At 50.5% G+C, this 14,427-nt stretch overlaps 1 protein-coding gene across 5 annotated transcripts in view; it reads right to left on the bottom strand.

Moving 5' to 3' along the window:
• Synd (protein kinase C and casein kinase substrate in neurons protein Synd) overlaps positions 1-14,427 on the bottom strand; it is a 132,537-nt gene that overhangs the window by 49,313 nt on the left and 68,797 nt on the right. The window lies entirely within an intron of this gene.

Below are 14,427 nucleotides of genomic sequence, written 5' to 3' on the forward strand. Positions count from 1 at the left end.
TATACCTCATGCGCATGCAAGGACGCTGACTGGCAGTTCTGCGGCTGACGCACGTCATTTGTTCTGGGACTGTATTACAATAATATTTCTTCTTGCTATCTTACACCGAATAAGTGCATACATCTGACATTGAGTAAGCGGGGCGCAGCATACAGACAACGCAATCGCTTTCCCCGATCACAGGACACGTACGAAGCAGCCTGGATAGCGTTGGCTATATTTTAGTGGAATAAAAGTGGAAGGGATTTTATTCGCGCTGCAGTAGCCATGACCGACGATAACGATATCAACAGCAGCTTCACTTACATGAACTCTACGAGCGTAGGTCGAGTCGCAAGTCGAGCTGCTCAGCTATAGACCTCACAGCGTTTACATACATCTCATCAAGCGGCTTGGGCGACGTAAACCATCCCTTTGTGGGCGCGTTGACCGAACTCTCCTCGAAGCCCGCTCGGCCCGACATGACGACTCTACTCGACCTCGTTTTCATGGAAACGTACAGCTAGTGGGGCAGCAACAACCAGGATCGCATTTTGCAGTGATTTTCCTTCGACTAATCTTTTTTGTCCATCGCGACTGTATATAGGTGCTGATCCCGACGATAATAGCAGTGAGATGGCGGCATGCGAGTCGGTGACGAAAGGAAGCGTTACAATAGCTGATGTGTAAAAAACATATGAAGCGATAGAAGCTGCTTTATACGAGAATAAGTGTTACGTAACTACTTGCCGGAAGTTTTCGTACTCACCGATGGAGGGAACACTTGACTGAGACTTATAGGCAACCCTAAATAATTGAGATACGAAGGCGAATCAGAAAGTCCTTGCCCCTATATTTTTTTTTTTGCCAAATTACGACTGTAAATGCAAAAGTCCACATATTCGTTCCCAGCGGTGGACCTTTTTTGGACCGGCCCGGCCCAATCTTCCGGTAGCTCCGAGGCACAGCGCTGCTGTCAGTTGAAGATGGCGGTTGCGCTTCACACGTCCACGGCGTACGAGCAACGAAGTGCGATCAGTTCTCTACGGAGCAAGGGCCGAGCGCCCATCGAAATCTACAGGGAAATGCAGCCCACGTAAGGGGAAAGGTGTCTCGCTTTGAAGAGTGTGAGCTGGTGGTGTTGCAAGTTCGCGAAACGGCCGTGACAACCTGCATGACAATGAGCTTTCGGGGAGGCCGCGTGCGCCGCTGACTGACCACAGGGGCATCTCAGATTTACTACTGCGATGGCACAAATGTCTGAACCGGTGTGGGGGACTATGAAAAAAAAAAAAAGTGGATGGTACGTAGAATAGTACGCCGCATTTGTAATTACGTTTATATACCTTATTCTGGCTAATAAGAAAAGATAGGAGGGCAAGGACTTTCTGATTAGCACTTCGTACATTATGCGACATGCAATTACGGCCGCGCGATGGCGCCATAGAAATTTGTGCCGCCAATGCGCGTGGCTACAGCGCCACATCCATCGTGCTACCCTCGCGACCCATATACATACACGCTTAAAAGTGATGCACTTCCCACCTTCTGTGTAACTCGACAGCGCGTAAGCGAAGCGTGGCCTATAAGCGAGGCGAAACGGTGATATTACATTTTGATTGGGACTTAAGGGAGAGTATAATTAATTGAAGGCCCAGAGCCACCAACTTATACCACGCTCTCGAATAAATGAGCAGCAAAGCCTGCAATGAGCAGCAACCAAGGCGCGTGCGCTTCACGGGTAACCGTTATCCGTTCGCGAATCGAGCCACCGCACAATTCGTGTACGAGAGGCGGTCGTCATCCGTCTTGGCCGCAGACGCACAATTACAAACCGCAGTGGCAGAGCGAAAGTGAGAGGCTGTGTTCAAAGGCTAACATTGGTCTGCGCTCTCTGAAGCAGCAAGTAGCAAACACGCCGACGTCTAACTGTGCAAGGGGGGAACGCAGTTCGATCAAAACTGAGCGGGCGCGGGCGAACGCGTGCTTTGGCATACCGCATGTTTTAAAACTCGGTTTGTCAGACACGAACGGGTGGCCTTTGACGGGACAGATTTCAGCAGCGCATGACAAGTGGCAAAGGTTTGACTTCGTGCTTGCCATCTGGCCTGCGCACTGTAACGGTTACAATGTGATGACCGAAGAGTACAGAGAACTGGGAAGGTAGGTACTGATTAAAGATAAAGAGCCACGAAGGCGCAGGAGATTATGAAGGCATACTTAATAACATGGATGAAGCTAAATGCATCACATAGCCGTCTCTGTTGCCCTCGCTGTTAGCGAAATGGCGCTGCTGGATGTCTATGTGAGGGTAAGTGTTAGTGCTTGTGCATTGTTTATATTTATTTTCCCCGCATTCTTTACACGGGCAGAGGCGAACATGGGTCGTGCAGAAACATGTCAAAAACAAATAGGGACGCCTACAAGAATTGACATTTCTGGTTAAGAATAGGAGCAATGTTTCTGCTTTTCCTGTCGTTCACCGTTTTCACTTTTTCGTGCTGCTATACGACAGTCGAAAAAAAAATGCAAGAGATCTGAAGACAAGCGTGCGAATGGTACAGAGAGCATCACGAAGATGTCCTTCCTGTCGACACAAGTGTAGTCACTAAAACACAAACTCGCGTCTTCTCTCTGTCTCTCTTCCCCCATTTACCGGTGATAGCATGTAAAGAATTTAAGTGAGCCGAGAGAACGCCCCGTCGTGCCTTCAGCTCGGTCCCGCTACAAGCGTGGGCGCCAGGGATGACAAAGCACGTGACCCGATGATATATAAGGATGACGAAAAGTGGTGGCCGGCGTCATATATCAGTACATCTATTACAGCCTATGAGAAACGTCAACAGTGACTGCCTCTAATACAATTTCAATTTCAAACCCCGTGAACTTCCTCAACGTTCGCCGAACACTTCCACGCGCGGTACGCATGTATAGCTTTCGAATTCCGCCGCATCCAACCGCCGTCCGTTGTCGGAATCGGAAACTTCGTGCGCAGCGGGAGAATACCACGGCCGCGCAGTCAAAGCAGCGGGCCGTATACGTCTCGATCTGAAGTGCGGGCTCGCAATGGCGACGCGAACTGCAAGGTCGCCGCATCGCCTCACATTTATACGTATACACACACCACGCGGTGGCAAGAGGCTCGTGGGAGAGCCCTCGTTTTTTTTCTCTCCGGCACCGGTAAATATTCGCACGGCCCCAAAAGGTCTCCCCACAAGTCCGAGCCAAGGCGAGAAAGAGAAACAAATAATAAACCCAAAACGTCCCACACCAAGGCCGGTAGGCGCACCGCAAATGCGGCTAGTGAGGACGCGCAGCCATGCAAGGAAGGGGCCACCGCGCAAGACGGGGAAGTCTCCGGCTACAGAGCTATGGGGAAAAAAGAAATATGAAAGTGTAGCCGCTGCCGTCGCTTCGGTGCGGCTTCCGTGCGTTACGAGATGCCGCCTGCGGAAAGCCGAAGAAAAATAACGCCGCGGCGGAAACGCCTGTGCGCGCGAGCGGGCGCCGCCACATACAATATATTTATATATATATACCGCCGCGTGTATATTTGCTGCGCACTAGCTTTCGGGCCGTCCGTACCGCGAAGAGCAAGGGCACGCCCCCTGCGAGACAGTTTCGCGATAACGTGAACGTTTGGCTCCATTCGATTGGCGCACTCGCGAAAAACCATTAGAATGCCACGTTACTGTTCTTCGCGTTCATTCGTGCACATACGTCTTTGCCGCTGCTGGTAGATTTACCTAATGCCGTTTGGTGGTCAGTGTAGCGAGGAATCTTTTGCGCATTAGCAATTAATTGCAGCGCCAAAGATGGAAGGGAGGAAGGGGTGGAGGGACGTTCTGTAATTGCCTTTAGTGGACGTACACGCGCTCAAGCAGGGCAGGCATCAGTATAGAGTACACATGGTCACAGATCGAAAGAAAAATGACGCCTGTACGCAAGCAGCCCCCTCGCACCCCCCCCCCATCCCACACACACACGCACACACACGCTGTTTGCGCAGCCGACAACAAATGCCGAACTGGTGCAAGTTGCAACAAAACTACAGCGCTCAGCACTTTCGAGTCATTCGTACATCAAATACCCCAGCGCGTGGTATATTTCTCCCGCAAACACACACACACACACTCGTCATTCGATTTGGTCCGCCGAACTCCGCGATAGCTCGCGAGACAGCAAACATCCGGCGGTCGTGCCATGAAACAACGAAGCAGGTCGACAAGAATGACAGCAGACCTCGAAACTCGCACGTTCGATCGCCCACGCTTTTCGCTGCGAGCCGGGGAAACAGGTCGAAGCCGCAGTTCTGAGCGCTCTAGATAGGGGCCACAACTCTGCTCGTCGGCCTCGCGACAAGCGTCCTCCAAAATAAGCCGCAGGTGCGCGCTGACACAGCCGAACGATGGTGTTGCAGCGACTCGAACTGCGTGGGAGGAGAGGCAGAACAACGTGTATATAGTACGTAGTAGGTGCGCGGTGCTAAACAATCTGCCCTGCGGTTCGCGGGGGAAGTCCCCCACGCAGCCACACCGAAACGGGCACTCAAAGCGAAACTCTTTTCCCATTAGCGAGTAGAAGAACAACGGCAGGAGAGAAAGTAGAGGAAGAGCATCCGAATGACCGGGACTCTGGGACATGTACCGCGGGAGCAGGGGGAATTGGCGGTGGTGTTTGACGCTCATAAGCCCGATACAGGCGGCATATACAAACCGTCGCGGCAGCCAAATGAGGGCGGGCACACGCGGTTCCGGCCGACGGTAAATGCTTTCGTTCCGGCATGGGTCGGGCAAACGCCGCCGGCGAGCGCTGCGCGCCGTCGGAAGCTGCAGAGGCGCGCCGCTCTTTTATCGAGTCCGAACGTGACCCGCGTGCTTTACCGAACTGCGCAGTGGCCGACGACGATGCCGCAGCAAACGCAACGCGAGCCGCACTGCGATAGCGGACGGCGATATAGAGCATTGCGCCATGCGGCAGCCAGCACCCCCCCCCCCAACATAGAGAGAGAGAGAGAGAGAGAGAGAGAGGGAGGGAGACGCTGCGACGGAGCGCACTTCGGAAACGCATTTCGATAGCGTCGCGAAAGGTTGTAAATATACTATACCGTTTACAAGTTGACACAGTTGAGCAAAAGTCGATACGGTGTCGTGGGGTTATAAGTTCATACCGACGAGAGGTTGTAAATATATACCGTTTACAAGTCGACACAGTTGAGCGAAAGTCGTTACAGTGTCGCGGGGCCATAAGTTCATACCAACGACACGCCTAGTGCTCACAGCCGGCGATTGAGAGCGGGCTATGGTGGACAGACGTGAAGCCCGAGCAAAAGACGACTACGCTTTGGCCGACGGGGACGTTGGAATTGCGCCAATCAACCGCGTTGGCGGTATAGCTGAGACCGACCTATACCGCTCCTGTTAGCGACAGAGTCCATGGCCCTTTCAGCGTTTATCAAGGGGAAGGAAGCGGGACGGCCCAGAACTACCGCTCTGACGAAATGTTAAGATACTAGCGGAAGTGTTCTTTTGTATAATGTTACCCGAGAAATAAACTACAGTGCCTTCTATTCAACCATGGACCGTCATCGATACAACACTGCTTGATCTACTCAAATCGGTCTTATCATTCGTATAGTTCAATCGCACGAATAAACTGCGAACCAGACAGTGAACGATGGCACAGGCGTTGTTCAATATAGCGGGAAAACGTCCTTGCGGCAGGCACGGTCTTCGAGACGTCATACAAGCTGAATGAACACAATGTTGCCTTCAAGCCTGTATGCTTAACGCGGCACGCATAATAAATTAAGACAGCTGCAGAGGTAAGAAAAATGCGATGGAAACTATATAGTTTTGCAGCATACGCATGCATACGTGTATAACCGAGGTACGTTGACCTATGGTTGCCGAACCGTTTATCTCGGTCGCAGACAGTGACGTGCGGCCGACTGAAGCGTGCCAGAAGACGTGAAAGGCTCGTACGTAAAACGCTGTCTTGCGCTTTCTCCCACCGATTGAGCCAGAGGACGTTGCACGCACATGGCCCCGTGACGCGTCAGTCATCGAGCCAAGCACACAAAGGCGCGTGACAACGCATATACGCGCATTCCACACGTACTCGAACGTCGGTCGTCTGGCGTGCGTCCCGTTCCACGCACGCATGCAAGATCAGCAATTCAGTCCGGCATGCGCAGAGCGCTTTCCGTGTCATACTATCAGATGGGCGAGATTTTTTTTTAATTACATAGGCCGCAAAGAGTATAGAACATCAAAACCGTTCCAGAGATGTGGAAGGACACACACCACCATTTACTTTGGCGATTCTATATCACAGAGCAAATGTTGCGCTTGCATGACGTGCCGTGGTGTGCCGAGGTTAGGTTAGGTTGGCATGCAGGCCCCACACGGCCCTGTCTACATGCTTACGATGAAGACTGCATAAGGCCGGGTGCTTTTCGACGTTTGCACAAGCAGTCCTATAGGAGCGTATACAAGGACGCGCAATGGAAGAAACGTTACCGATGGCACGTTGGTGCCATAGCACAAGTCGCTGATTTTAAGCCTTTGCCAGAAGGTTATCTTTAAAAACACAGCGCTCAAATTTTGTTCTCCAAATTTTAGCTGAACTCATTACTCGTTAGTGTTCCTTAGGTATACAACGAAAAGTTTGTTCTCCCTTTACGTTCAAGTAAAAATGCGGGTACCTTAGGTAATTTTAGAAAATTAAATTCAGGGCTCTTACGTGCCAAAGCCACGATGTGATTATGAGGCACAACGCAGTGAAGAAATCCGGATTAATTTTGACCACCTGGTGTTTCTAACAAGCACCCAATGCACAATACCCGGGCGTTTTTGCATTTCACACCCCCATCCCAATGCGGCCGCTGATTCGATCCCACGCCCTCGGGCTTAGTAGCGGGCCATAGCTACTAAGCAACCACGGCGGGTAGAGTAACTTACTATTACTCTTTAGTGTCCCTTTCAGCAGCTTTACATTCGAGTGAGACCTGTCTCGTTGACTGCTCACCTTTATACAGCAGGACAGACAGTCGGTGGCCAAAGCAGCATTTAAAACACTCAGTTTTCCCGACGCACGTCACTTAACTGTACATACGAGGTAAAACTCGCACAACTCGAATATCGCCAATTAGAACACCTACGCCTTAACCAGGCACAGCTGAACGAAAAACAATCAAGGGCGAATTGGGGTAATGGGGGGCACATAATTATACAATGCCGTTTTACGTAGGTTCACGATATACTGTACATCTATCCAGCGTTTGATAGGATATATAAGTATACTATCTGTAGACACACAAAAATGAAACAAAAACGAAAGATTCCACCTCCGCCTTTGAATTGACCCATAAATCGGCCCCTGAAAACAAGCTCGCATTTTTTCTTCCATTTTTCGCCGACGACGAAGGTTTACGTAGTGAGAGAGTATGGTGCAGCTGCACGCGTTGTTATTTCGACGAGTGAGCAAAAATTGTAGTAAACACGGCGGAAGTTAACTTTACACCAGGCGCTTAAATTTCGACGGATATTGCAGCCACGCGAAAAAATTGTTTAGGTTGAAAGTAGCGGCTGTTATTTCGCTGTGTATATACACGGCGCAGCTAAGCGCAATGTCGTCACTTCTACGTCCGCATGACGTTTTCTCACCGCCTCAGCACAGCGGCTCCGAGTTAACGACCTCGCGAAATGGGCCCCGGGCGGCCGCCACAAGCGCTGCGGCCGAGTTGTTAGCCGGAATGCCGGGTACTGCATCGCAAAATAAAAGTAAACGGTCAGCATAACATGAACTCACTTAAAAATGGACTTTTAAATGAAGGAATGCGCGATTACGACCCCGGCCCGTCACAAAAGCGCCGTTTCGTGAAGAAACGTGCTCTTCACGTGAAACTTGATTGCGTCAAGAACCATGCTGTCAGGTATGTAAATTTTTAAGTTAAAAAGAAAGAAGAAGAAGAAAAGTCCAGCAAGAAGAGCCTGTTTATATTCGATGCCGTGACGTCTGAAGTACAACATGAGGCAATATTTACGCTTCGGGGGACGTAAACGGGGGCATGCGAATATATAGATGGACCAGTGGGGCCGCGGTCACTATGTCGAAACAAGCTTAGACGACAAGGCCGTACAGATACTTGCCGTACACAGCCAGACAAATCTCGCATGAAATGCGATAGCCAGGCATATAATAACGAGCAGACAATCGAATTATACGCTCATGCCATTCTCGAGGCGAAAAGACGCGGGACAACGAACGATCCACACTGCGCCTCACAGATTTCGCCATGTGCGGAATGAGACGGGACGACCGAACGCTGCTCCCACCGAAAATTGGGCTGCGTGTGTATACACACACATCGGAAGAGCCCGCGGTGCGAGTCGCCCAATCTCTTCCTCATAAAATTCCGCATTCCGAGATACGAGGTAAAGAGACACCAAAGAGTCAAGAGCACGCACGCACGCACGCAAACACACACACACACACACTAAGAGAAAGACTGGCGCACGAATGGCGTGAATGGCGAAGAATAAGAAGGGGAGGGAACAGGGGGGGACCCGACCGAAATAAGCCCAGCGTTTCCCGGGGGGCGGGCACGAGTGGAGCGCGCCTCGCCCGGTCGATCATCCGTAAAAATAGCCTCCGCTGCCGTGGCCCTTATGAGATTGCGCTTATGGCTACGGCTTTTTTTTTGTTGGTTTTTATGTGCATGCACATTCTCCCGCGAGGCCGTATACGGAGGTCCGCGGGATCAGAACGAGCCTCTCTCTACGGACCGGCCGGCCGGTCGGCAGCCCGCATAACAAAGGGAGCAAACGCCGCTGGAGCGCCGCGCGGCTTGCCTCGATGGTTGAGTGCAGCATTGTGCCAAGTCCAGGGTCCCCCACTTCCCCTCAATGCAATCAGAAACGCGAGCGCGGAATGTCTCACTCGACACGACGGTGGCGTATACTGATGAAGTATATGTACGTGAGAGCCCGTCCCGCGGTCAATCTCCGTGCCCTCTGCGCCGATATATATATACCACACAAAAAGGAACGGAACGTCGCCGAAGACCATATATATATATATATATATATATATATATATATATATATATATATATATATATGTACGTGCATTTACCCATTGATGGTTTCCTCTCTCTCTCTCTCTCTCTCCACTCGGCCACCAACCAGACAGCGAAAGCCGCACACGCACGCTCCCGGTTTCTGGCATCCCCCGACGGCGCACAGAACTGTTATACATGAACTGAGCGCATGCATACAATATACAGCTACCAATGACGACAGAGCTCGAATCTGGCGATCAAAGTGGTAGTCACTGAACTGAATAATAACGCCAGGGAAGATGCTTGAAGCGCACGATTTCGTATGCGGCTATACTGATACTTCCTTCGCTGCAGCGTAAGTGAAGACTATGTATGCGTTCCTCGCGCGTCAATAGGGGAACGGAGGTGGGAGGAGCAGCAGCGATTGTCCCGTCGTCGACCGCCCGATTGTATCAATTTGCCGGCCAGGCCTCTCTCTTTGGCGCCCGTATTACGTTGCTTCCCAGCTTTTCATCGAGTATGGAGAGCCGAATTCTATACGGCAACAACGAGGTGATAACCGAGTGATCGAGGCAATAACCGAACGACTATAGCTAGAACGAGAGAATATAGAACGAGGGAGCGAAAACGCTGCTGGATGGCTATCCTCCTCCCCCACCGAATTCACTCCGGTGTGCCTCAATACGCAAGAGGCGGCGCGCTGATTAGAAGGGGATTTATTGCGCGCGCAAATTAGGGCGATTTATTAAAGCAGCCCTGCCTTGAGTACGCCAAATTATGGGGTATATATAACGTCCCAAAACGACAAACGGCTATGAGAAACGCGGTGGGGGGTTCGGGATTAATTTCGACCACATGTTTCTATTTTTTTTAACATGCACTTAAGCCCAAGTTGACTGTTTCTGAACTGAATGCAACGAGTCGAACCTGCAACTTCGAGCTCGGCAACATAACTCCACAGCCACTCAGCTAGCCACCTTGTCAGAAGTGCGGGGAAGGGGAGGGGGGGTGCACGTGCTTTTAGAAGATAAGTACGACAGAAGTACACCATGGGATGTGATTTGCGGTCGAAAACAACGTGACAGATTCGACTGCAGTCCTTAAGCAGAAAGATGGCGCACGGCGCGCCGCGGGGAACGAAGAGCGGAAACAACGGGCTTTTCACTTCCGCTTGAGCGAAGATGCACCCTTCCTTCAAGGACGCGCTCACTTCCCCTCCGCTGGCGTTTATGAACAACAGCGTCGTCCTTCGACAGGAAGCGGACGCAAGTTTACGAGTTCCGATTGCATGCGCAGATGAGTCGGCGATGTATATATACGTGCGTAGAGCGAACACTGTCTTTCGTAAGCCTCTATACTGGAAATCAGTTTAGACAGCATTCTTACACGACTCTTATTTTCCACGTCTCTAGCGGGTTAATGTGGATTACTAGGCTGAGAGAACAGACCAAATCTTTGTATTTGCAGCCGAAACCGCGACGCAAAAATGCAGCAAGTTGAACGAACGTCAGGCATTGCATTTTCGTCGACCGTTTTTGCGTTGGGAAATTTTCTACTAAGAAAATGAGCTTACGGACGGTCAATTTAAGAAGAATAATTTTAAAAATGTCGTCAGAAGCCAGAAGGACGACGATGAAGGCGAATCCACGCACATGCCCATCACTGGGAATAGATAAGATTAGATAGATATAGATAGATAGATATAGATAGATAGATATAGATAGATAGATATAGATATAGATAGATATAGATATATAGATAGATATAGATATAGATAGATATAGATAGATATAGATAGATAGATAGATATAGATAGATAGATAGATATAGATATAGATAGATATAGATAGATAGATAGATAGATAGATAGATAGATAGATAGATATAGATATAGATATAGATATAGATATAGATAGATAGATAGATAGATAGATAGATAGATAGATAGATAGATATATAGATATATAGATAGATATATAGATAGATAGATAGATAGATAGATAGATATAGATATAGATAGATAGATAGATAGATAGATAGATAGATAGATAGATAGATAGATAGATAGATAGATAGATAGATAGATAGATAGATACCATTTATTTGTAATGAGATGGGGTGACTTCCCCGTAGGGTGGAGGCCTTAGTTCAGTGCCCCATTGGCTCGCGCCACTCCGCGTGCCCGCCAGATCAGCCACCGCTGCTCTTACGAGTAGCCATGCAAACTGCGGTTGAACAGGCACATGCTGGCAGTGCACGCAGGCACCAATGCATGTACCTACCCATTAATACATTTAGCGCAAGTTCTCCATGCGAAGTACTTCAGAACGCAATGTAGTCGTTCTTTGCTGATAAACGGTTAGCTATATATAGCGCCCAACAGACATCGAAATTTAACAAGCTCCCAGAAGCGGGTGTGGGAATTTCGAAAATTATCCGCACTTTCGCATGCGACGAGGTACTTGCACAATGATTCTGACGATAGATGTGGTTAAATAAAAAAAACCGCTATCACAGCTGCGGAGTCGGCCTCAAACTAATTCCAGCACTTGCGGCGGAATTTTCAAACGGCACTGCTCTCCTCATACCATACGCGGAAATAGATGGAGACGTGGATAAGATCACGCCACTATAGCGGACCATTCAATCCTATTAAAGCAGCTAGAAAAAAGAAAAAAAAAAGGCGGGAGGGTCAATTCGAACGGGCCACACTGTTGGGCACACGCGGATCGAACGCCAAGGCGCTTATTTTCCGACGACGCCCACGAAGGTTTACGGTTCGAGCGTAGTCGGCCGCTGCGCAGGACAGGCGACAGTCGGCGGAACAAATACGGACACGGGGGAGCTGGGGGCGTTGATCGTGCTCGAGCCGTAAAACGGCGATGACATGTTATGCTACCCTGCAATCGTTATTTTCTTATACCTCTCTCTCTCTCTCTCTCTCTCTCTCTGTAGTATTACTATCATACAACCGCGGCCTGGCCGAATGCCGGTAAGGGGTCTTGCTTTGGACACACGCGGCATTCACGCGCACAGAATGCGCCGCTAGCTGGAACGGCGCGCAGAGGGAAACGAGAGCAAGCACAGCGCATGCACACGGCCCGCATGCAGGGCGGGTTTTTAGACGAAGAGAGAGGAAACCGCATACTTTCACGCAGCGCGCGCGCGCGCGACAAACGCCGTTTCCCTTGACAAGATGCCGCGCACGCGAGCTATAAAAAAGGCGAGCACGCAGCGCGACCTTCGGCGACGCAGTTCGCGCGCCGCACCGCTGCATATGGACGAGGGCAGCCAGCCTCGCGCCAGGGTTATCGAACGGCTTCTTTGCTTGCTTTGCCGATGTTCGTGTGCGAGGGCTGGCGAACGCAATACACGCGGGCGAGCAGTGAAGTTCTTGCCGCTGGCTGTCGTCGGTGGCAGACGGCAACAGAGACACACACACACGCACACGCACGCACGCACACAAGCAAGCAAGCAAGCAAGCAGAGACAGGGAGCGAAAAGAACAAGAACGCCGGAATACGAGAGGACGGAGCGTGGCTTGTTGCGCGACCACAGATTTCGAATGAAGAAAAAAAGAGAGAGGGTAAGAAGAAATGGTAACGTGAACGTTTCGACACATATATTCGTATTTCGTGGCAACGGCCCCGCCTGCTGGACAGGCCGCATCGGAACGAGAGGCGCCGCATTCACACGATCCCTCACACGAGCAGCAAGAAAGCGAGCACGGACAAGCGCGCAGTCTCCGCATCTACTTTGGAAGTCATATGTGGCAGCTAGAAGAGCTTCACAAAGAACGCGCGAGCTTCGGTGAATTGAGAAAAAGGAAAGAGGGGCGCGAGTATATTCCTCCTGCCTGGCAGGCCGCTGCCCAGAATATGCGGCTGCAGCGGCGTCCCTGCGCATAGATGCATATGCGCGGTACGCGGGGCAAGGTTCGTGGTTGAAAAAAATATTCCCGGGGAAAAAAAAAAGACAATATGACTAGCAAATTCGACACCGGGTCCAAGACCTCCGGATGTCGCACGAGAACTCAAAATGCAGCGTATATAGCCATCGATAGAGAAAGACGATCGCACCGCCATCTTCAAAGACCGGCTAGACAACAGCTGTTTTGTGACCACAGTACACTCTTACACCGCCGCAAGGTAACTATTCAATATTTGTATGTATAGACGCGATCTGTAAATGACGGTTGCTTGGCGTAATCACTGCAGTACACACACACACACACACACACACACACACACACCAAGCTTCCTATTATACTCCGCTTTATACTTAGCAGGCAACGTTGAGGAAGATACCGAACTATACAATACGGTCACAGATCTCTCACTACGCGTGCTTCTCAGTGCAATTGCTTTTAATTTGCGATGCTTTCTACGGGGGGACTATAATGTGTTACAAGTACAGCTCATGGACGTATGAGGCTTCGTCCAACTACGCGTTATCTGCGCACAAGCTTCGTGTTTCCAGTACGTGACGTATACATGCTACGTTTTCGTTTCCGAACAAACGGACATTTAGCTAAGCCACCTTACCGTCTGGGACAGCTGCCTAGCTGTATACACGATAAATCATTCCGTTCGGTAAATCGAAGCAGGGGTCACGGCGCGCACGATAACGGCACTATTGTACAGTTGGGGAAGTTTCCTTCTCGACGCCACTGTAAATTCCTTGCACCAATCTGTCCCTGGGTTCAACAACTGAGGTTTGAGCGAATTCCGCAGCGGGACGCGTTTGTTCACTTCGTAGGTCAACGCTCTCTATACGGAGTAAGCGCTTAGTAAACGTATATACCTTGATTCGTCAAAAGCCGCGCCGAAAGCGCCGCGCAACTTATCGGCGCTCCCGTGCCACGTAGGGACACGGAAGGACCGGCGCTATATAGTGCGAGGTGAAGCGTCCTCAGATTACAATGGGTCCTTTCAAATTCAATGAACCAAGCGAGCATCGACACCGAGCGAACAAAACATCCAAACAAGGCGCACTCATTCAACCAGCAGCTGGCAATGCAGCTCATTACTCCCCAAGTAAACTATATTAAACGCGAAAGAACCGGCAAACAAAGCACTCAGCGGCACGTGGGCGAATGAGTTAAACATCTCTATTACCCCCTTTTAGAAACAGCTCGTGTCCTATCGCAGGAGAAAGAAAGGCGTGGGGAGGGAAGCGACGTGGAGGGAAGTGCAACGCCTCGTCATCATCACTCCAGGCTTGACGCACACGGCGTAACAGCACCGAGAAGAAGTACGAGAAGAGAGAGCACGCGCACGCCCGCTATGAATAGGCGAACGCGTACGTGGGCGAACGTGACAGAGTAGGTAACGCGATCAGCAGAAGCCCGCACGCAAAACAAGGTGCGTTCTCGGCGCAGCTCGG

Source organism: Dermacentor albipictus, chromosome 3, assembly GCF_038994185.2.
Source record: "Dermacentor albipictus isolate Rhodes 1998 colony chromosome 3, USDA_Dalb.pri_finalv2, whole genome shotgun sequence".
Lineage (NCBI taxonomy): Eukaryota > Metazoa > Arthropoda > Arachnida > Ixodida > Ixodidae > Dermacentor > Dermacentor albipictus.